Source organism: Lactuca virosa, chromosome 9, assembly GCF_052849685.1.
Source record: "Lactuca virosa cultivar CGN04683 chromosome 9, Lactuca_virosa_CGN04683_v6, whole genome shotgun sequence".
Lineage (NCBI taxonomy): Eukaryota > Viridiplantae > Streptophyta > Magnoliopsida > Asterales > Asteraceae > Lactuca > Lactuca virosa.
In genome coordinates, this window is record NC_136434.1 from 209,659,083 (window position 1) to 209,666,208 (window position 7,126).

General features: G+C 39.0%; 1 non-coding gene across 1 annotated transcript; it reads left to right on the plus strand.

Moving 5' to 3' along the window:
• Positions 1–6,581: 6,581 nt before the first annotated feature.
• On the plus strand, positions 6,582–6,688 carry LOC145141723 (small nucleolar RNA R71). Its single transcript, XR_013722918.1, has one exon. It is a non-coding gene; the product is annotated as a small nucleolar RNA R71 (small nucleolar RNA).
• Positions 6,689–7,126: the final 438 nt, after the last annotated feature.

Here is a 7,126-nt window from a genome sequence, read left to right on the forward strand (position 1 = left end):
CTCGTGTCAATACATCTATACTCAGCCGGCTGATTCTCGAGATCATGCAGATGATATCTAATATATACATGAAACATGTCCTGAATACCCTGCACAGTCATCACTATTTCATAAGTACGAACCGTACCAATCAGCTGCAACTCCTCCGGCCTACCAGGCACCTCGACACGTCGAAGTGTCCTCATCCATTCCCGCACTATATCAACATAAATCTGCGTAGGATTGAAGTCCAACGCTCCACCCCATCCATAGCGATCAAACGTCTCCACAATATTGTACCCAGTGAAGCTCGGTCGCTCCACCATGTACTCCATAATAAATCCAGCAATTGGATAAGTCGCCTCATAAACTGTCGGGCGAATGTCATATGGATGCTCATGCAATGTCTGATACTGTGGGTGAAAAGCCACAGGTACATTTGGCTCTGGCTTTCTAGCTGGTTGTCTGGCTGCACTGCTTGATGATGTTACCCTTGATCTCTTTGCTGACTTCTTGAAAATCAATCACACACAAAACCACAAAACAAAACTTGCCATTAAACACACAAATGTCACAAAAATAAAACAATAATTTAGTTGGCAAGTTGATCCAGACAAAGTTAAAATAAATTCAATCTAAATAAATAACTGTTTTAAGTCCTGTTATGTTTTCAGTAACTAAATATTTTTCAAAAATTTATCCAATCAGTAAAAACACAACTAAACCAAAAGTTAACTGCAACTGACAAGTTCTAACTAGAACCATAACAGAACTGTAACAAGTAAATATTCAAACTAACAATGCAGTGTCAAAATTCAGTGTCATTCTGAAAATTTCTAAAAACTAGAATTTTTAATCTAAACACAAATGTAAACATAAGAACGATTTTCCAACATTATATGTGTCTCTTTTTTTTTTAACGGTTAACAACAAAAATTCAATTTTCAGAAAATTCTCAAATCAACACACGCAACTTGTTTGGAACATACTTCTAATAACTACAAACACTAATTCACAAGAATTCATACCAATATATATAATATTCTTCATCATTTTCAAAATTTCAAACATATATGAACATACATGAAAAAAATTCGAATTCAACTAAAAGGTGGAGTTTTAAAGCACATACCTTGTTGAAATTGTGTTTATAGTGAAGAAGAAGCAAGAACTCGAACCAAAAACCCAAAAATAAGTCTAAAAATTCGAACCCTAACTTTTGGGGGTTTTGAAATCGGCCCCAAATAAGTGATTAGAGTGTGTAAATCTTGCAATGTGATGCTTCTTACTTGATTTCTTGAAGATTGCAACAAAAATTATGAATTTTGGTTGAGTTTTGGCCAAGAAATCGAAGAAAATAGGCAAGAACAAGTGGGTTTTCGGCTATGGCAGTTTGGAGAAGAAAGATACCAAAAATTATGCAGAAAACGTTATAAAACGGGTGAAAAACGTGTCGGCGTCCTAGTCGGCGTCTTAGACGCGTCCTAGGACGTCCTACATAAACAGGGGTATTTTGGTAATTTCGCGTGGGATTTTGCTGGAGTAAAAGAAATGGCTATCCGACGGTGTCTTACCAGGCATCTTAGACGCGTCCTAGAATGCGGGATGTTTTTTTTTTAAGGAAAAATAATTTTAAATAAAAATTACATACCCCCTCCCCAACTTTAAACCTTGGATCGTCCTCGATACAAAAAGAATTAAAACACAAAACAAAAAAATAAAAGTAAAAACACACCAAACCGCGGGTTGCCTCCCGAAAAGCGCTAAATTTTACGTCAGTCGGACGGTTTACCTCGACTAAGTTGTTTCTAAATATTGTGGTACCTCGAGCGTTGTTTTCTCAACGAGTGTCATTTCGCCATCTACTATTCGAATGTAAGGTTTTAGCCTTTTTCCGTTTACCTTGAATGGTTCACTGCTTTTCGTGTCCTTAATTTCAATGGCTCCATGATCCGCCATATTTGTCACCACAAAAGGTCCACTCCATTTACTCCGAAGCTTTCCAGGGAAGAGTTTGAGATGATGGTTAAATAGCCACACCAATTGCCCTTCAAACAATTGTTTTCGGACAATGTGTCGATCGTGAAATGCTTTCGTCTTTTCTTTATAGATCCTTGAGCTTTCGTAAGCTTCTTTTCGAATCTCTTCCAATTCAACAAGTTGGAGTTTTCTTTCCGTACCTGCATCACTCAATTCAAAGTTAGCATTTTTATGGCCCACATGGCACGGTGTTCCAACTCCACCGGGAGATGACATGGCTTCCCATAAACAAGCCGGTACGGGGACATTCCAATAGGCGTCTTATAGGTTGTTCGATATGCCCATAATGCATCATCTACTTGTCCACTTTTTTGTGGATGATATGGAGTAACAATCCTATGTGTGACACCATAGTGTTTAGTAACGTTGCAAAATGCCAATTTTTAAAATTGGAACCCCCGTCACTAATAATAGTTCGAGGGATTCCGTGTCTAGAAAAGATGTTCTTTTTGACAAATTTACAAACAACACTATGGTCATTCGTGCGTGTAGCCTCAGTTTCGACCCATTTTGATACATAATCAACGGCTACAAGAATGTATAGATTGCCAAAAGAAATGGGGAACAGACCCATGAAATCAATTCCCCATACATCAAAATTTTCAACTACTAAAATTGGGGTCATTGGCATCATGTCCCGTCGTGAGATCCCCCCAACGTGTTGGAAACGAATACAAGCTTTAACGAATGTATGTGCATCTTTAAAAATAGAGGGCTAGAAAAAACCGCTTTGTAGAACCCGGTGCCCTGTCTTTTTGGCACTAAAATGCCCTCCACATGCATATGAGTGGCAATGTCGAATAATGTCTTCTTGCTCCGTATGTGGTACACATCTCCTAATCACTTGATCCGCTCCAATTTTGAAAAGATACGGGTCCTCCCATATGTAGTATTTTGTTTGAGAGTGGAAGAACCTCCTTTTTTGAGCATTCCAATACGATGGAGTTTCCCCTGTCACAAAGTAATTCACTAAATTAGCAAACCATGGTATAGTTTTGACAGCAAGAATATGCTCATCCGGAAAGTTTTCTTGAATAACTTCCGATGAGTTATCATTATTAGTTATTCTAGATAAATGATACGCCACAACATTTTCGGAACCCTTTTTGTCCCAAATTTCAAGATAAAACTCTTGAAGAAGAAGAATGATCCATCTTATGAGACGTGGTTTGGAATCCTTCTTTTCCAAGAGGTGGCGAATGGCACTATGGTCGGTGAAAATTACAACTTTAGACCCCCAAATGTAGGATCTAAATTTGTCTAGTGCAAACACGAACGCAAGCAACTCTTTTTCGGTAGTAGTATAATTCAATTGTGCATCCGAAAAAGTTTTTCTCGCATAACAAATTGCAACGGGTTTTTTATTCACCCGTTGTCCCAAAACTGCCCCTACCGCGTAATCACTTGCATCACACATAATTTCAAAAGGTAAAGTCCAATCGGGTGATTGCAAGATAGGGGCTTCAACAAGTTTATTCTTTAATGTGGTAAAAGCTTCAAGACATGCTTTATCAAATGAAAATGGTGCATCTTTTAAAAGTAGATTACAAAGAGGTTTTGAGATTGCACTAAAATCCTTGATAAATCTCCAATAAAAGCCGGTATGCCCAAGAAAAGAACGGACGCCTTTTACCGAAGTGGGTGGGGGAAGAGTAGAAATAATTTGTACTTTGGCCCGGTCGACTTCAAAACCACGCTCGGAGACAACATGGCCAAGTACAATTCCCTCCTTTACCATGAAATGACTCTTCTCCCAACTTAAAACCAAATTAAACTCGATACAACGTTTTAAAACTTTTTCTAATTGGTTTAAGCATGTCCCAAAAGAAGATCCAAAAATTGAAAAATCATCCATGAAAATTTCTAATGAGTCCCCCCCCCCCCCAATGTCTGAAAAAATAGCCATCATACATCTTTGGAATGTGGTGGGGGCATTACACAACTCGAATGGCATCCTTCGGAAAGTAAAGGTGCCATAGGGACACGTGAATGGGGTTTTGGATTGATCCTCAGGGTGGATGGCAATTTGATTATACCCCGAGTATCCATCCAAAAATTAATAAAACTTTTTCCTAGACAATTTTTCAATAATCTTATCAATAAAAGGGAGATCGAAATGGTCATATGACGTTGCAGCATTGAGCTTGCAATAATCGATGCAAACTCTCCATCTAGTGACCGGTCTTGTTGAGATCTTCTCTCCATCTTCTGTATCTACCACTGTGATGCCGGACTTCTTTGGCACTGTCTGTTTCGGGCTCACCCAATCACTATCAGATATTGGGTAGATAATACCCGCATCAAGCCATTTCAGCACCTCCTTTTTTAACAACTTCTCGCAGATTCGGGTTGAGCCTTCGTTGTGCATCTCGGGATGGCTTTGTTCCAGCTTCATTGATGATTCGATGCATACATGTGGCCAGACTAATTCCCTTCAAGTCTACTATGGTCCATCCAATTGCTCCCTTGTACTTGGAAAGCACCTTCAGTAATGCTTCCTCATGTGGACCTGTCTAAATCAGAAGATATGATAATTGGTAAGTCCTCGTTAGATCCTAAAAAAGAGTATTTAAGATCTGAAGGAAGAGTTTTAAGTTCAAGAGTGGGTGGCTCCTCCAAAGATGGCTTAAGTGGGTGGCTCCTCAAAAGATGGCTTAAGTGGGTCTGAAAAACTTGTTGGCAGTTTTTCAACTTGATAACTCCATGGTGGCCTCTCTTGCTCAATAGCATTTTCAAATGCCTCCTCAACCATCTTGATGTCATCCAATTCTAAAACTTCGTCCCTGTCATTAGAAAGAAAAAGCTCCAACGGATCGGGGTGTAAGATTTTGGGAGTGAATTGATGCACTAAGTCATCAACCACATCCACCCGATAACATTCATAATCTGATGGTGAGTTAGGAAACGTATTACACACATTAATTCTAAGTTTTCTACTTCCAAAAGAGATATCCATTGCACCCGTTCTACAATTAATTTGTGCATTTATTGTTGCCAAAAACGGGCGACCCAAAATAATAGAAGGTTGACTTTCTTTATAGGTGCTCTCGGTGTCAAGCACAAGAAAATCAACTGGGTAATAGAAATCTTCCACTTTAATGATGAAATCAGATAATATACCCCGGGGGATTTTTGTTGACTTATCGGCCAATCGTAAAATAATATCAGTTTGCTCAAAAGTGCCTAAGTCATGTTGATTAAAAAGATTTCCCGGGATTATATTAACACTAGCTCCAAGATCAAGGAGGGCCTTTTTGATATTAATGTTACCTAAGGTAACAGAAATTAAAGGTGCATCGGGATCCTTAAGTTTGGGTGGAAGTTTATTTGATATTATGGAACTTGCATGCTCGGTTAAATCAATCTTTTTAGGGAGGTGTGCTTGGAGTTTGCGTTTTTGAACACACAAATCCTTCAAAAATTTAGCATAAGAAGGTACCTCCTTAATAAGTTTGACTAACGGGATATTTATTTTAACTTGACTAAATATATCCCACATGTCTTCCATTTTTGGCCCTCGCTTCCCAAAAGGTAAGGATACCCGTTTCTCTAAAGCCGAAGGGTATGGTGCGGTATTAACCTCCACACCATGCTCCCCAACTGTAGAGTCATCTTTACCCTTAGCTACTTTTTGTTTTTCAGATTTGAAACCTTTCTCAAACTCTTCTTTTTCATCAAAAACAACTTCAGTGTCACTATCATTATCTAAAGTAGGAGCACTTACCTTGTTGTCAACCTTTTTCCCACTACGCAAGGTGATTACCTCGTTCACTTGATGCTCTTTTCCGGGTTGTTGGGTGTACGATGGGTTGACTGTTGTGGTGCTTGGAAACTTGTCATCTGCTCTTTTCCCAATTTGCTCCGCCAGTTGAGCAATCTGCTTCTCGATAGCAGCTATGGACTTGGAGTTAGTGTCGGCTTTCTGATATGTTTGGGTTATGAACTCCATGATTTTGTCCAACTTGTTGCCATCAGTTTCCTCCTTCTTTGATGTTCCACCTTGGTTAAAGTTGGACTGCTGGAACTGTTTTGACTGATTTTGGTTTTGGTAATTCCCTTGACGGTTGTTGTTGTTGAAATTCCCATTGTTGTTGTAGTTCCCGCCTTGGTTGTAGTTCCGATTGAATGATCGTGGATTATTTTGGAATTGACCATAGCCGTGAACTTGATTGATTTCCTCTTGACTTCTCATGCACTCATCTGCAATGTGTCCTGAATCTCCACAGCTTACACATATCTTCTGTCCCTGCAAAAAAAACACACCTTTCTCTTTGCCTAGACTAGAGAGTAGTAAGTCAAATTTTTTATTTAAAGAATTAATATCATATTTGACTTCATTTTTCCAGTTTTTGTCTAGTTCAACTGAAGCAGCAGATGAAACTGGGGTGTCCCGTTTCTTAGCTGAGTAATTGGTTTTTGAACCATGACTCAACTGCTCCATGAATTGCCAAGCGTCTTCACTATCTTGCATCATGATAGTGCCGCCAGACGAGGCATTAATCATAGTTTGGTTGGCAGTGTCAACTCCATCATAAAAGAAACGTACAAGTTGCCAACGAGGAAATTCATGATGTGGACATGAACGCAACAATTCCTTAAGGTGTTCAAATGCATCAAGAAATTCTTCATTGGGTTTTTGTGCAAAATCTTGTATCGCTTTTCTTATTTTCGTTGTTTTACTAGCAGGGTAAAACTCTTGCAAAAATTTAGTTTTTAATTGCTCCCAAGTAGTAATACTATGGGGGCAAGAGAAGTGAACCGATACTTAGCTTTTTCTTTTAAAGTGAACGGAAATAAGTGAAGTCTAAAGGAATCTCTATTAGTTCCTCGCGGAGTATTCGCGTTAGCAATTGCAAGAAACTCATAGAGGTGATTGTATGGATCATCAGTTTTATGGCCTCTAAAGACGGGTAAGACGCTAATTAGTTGTGGCCTTACTTCCACATGGTGCTTGTTTCCTTCCGCGAAGAGTATAGGTGAAGCATCATCATACTCTCCCGGCTGAAAATGAGACGCCACAGATTGTCTATTAGGTTGCGGAAAGTAAAGATTAGGGAATTGGTTACCTTCGTTATAGTGTCTTCCATTTACATTGTTGAATCCACCA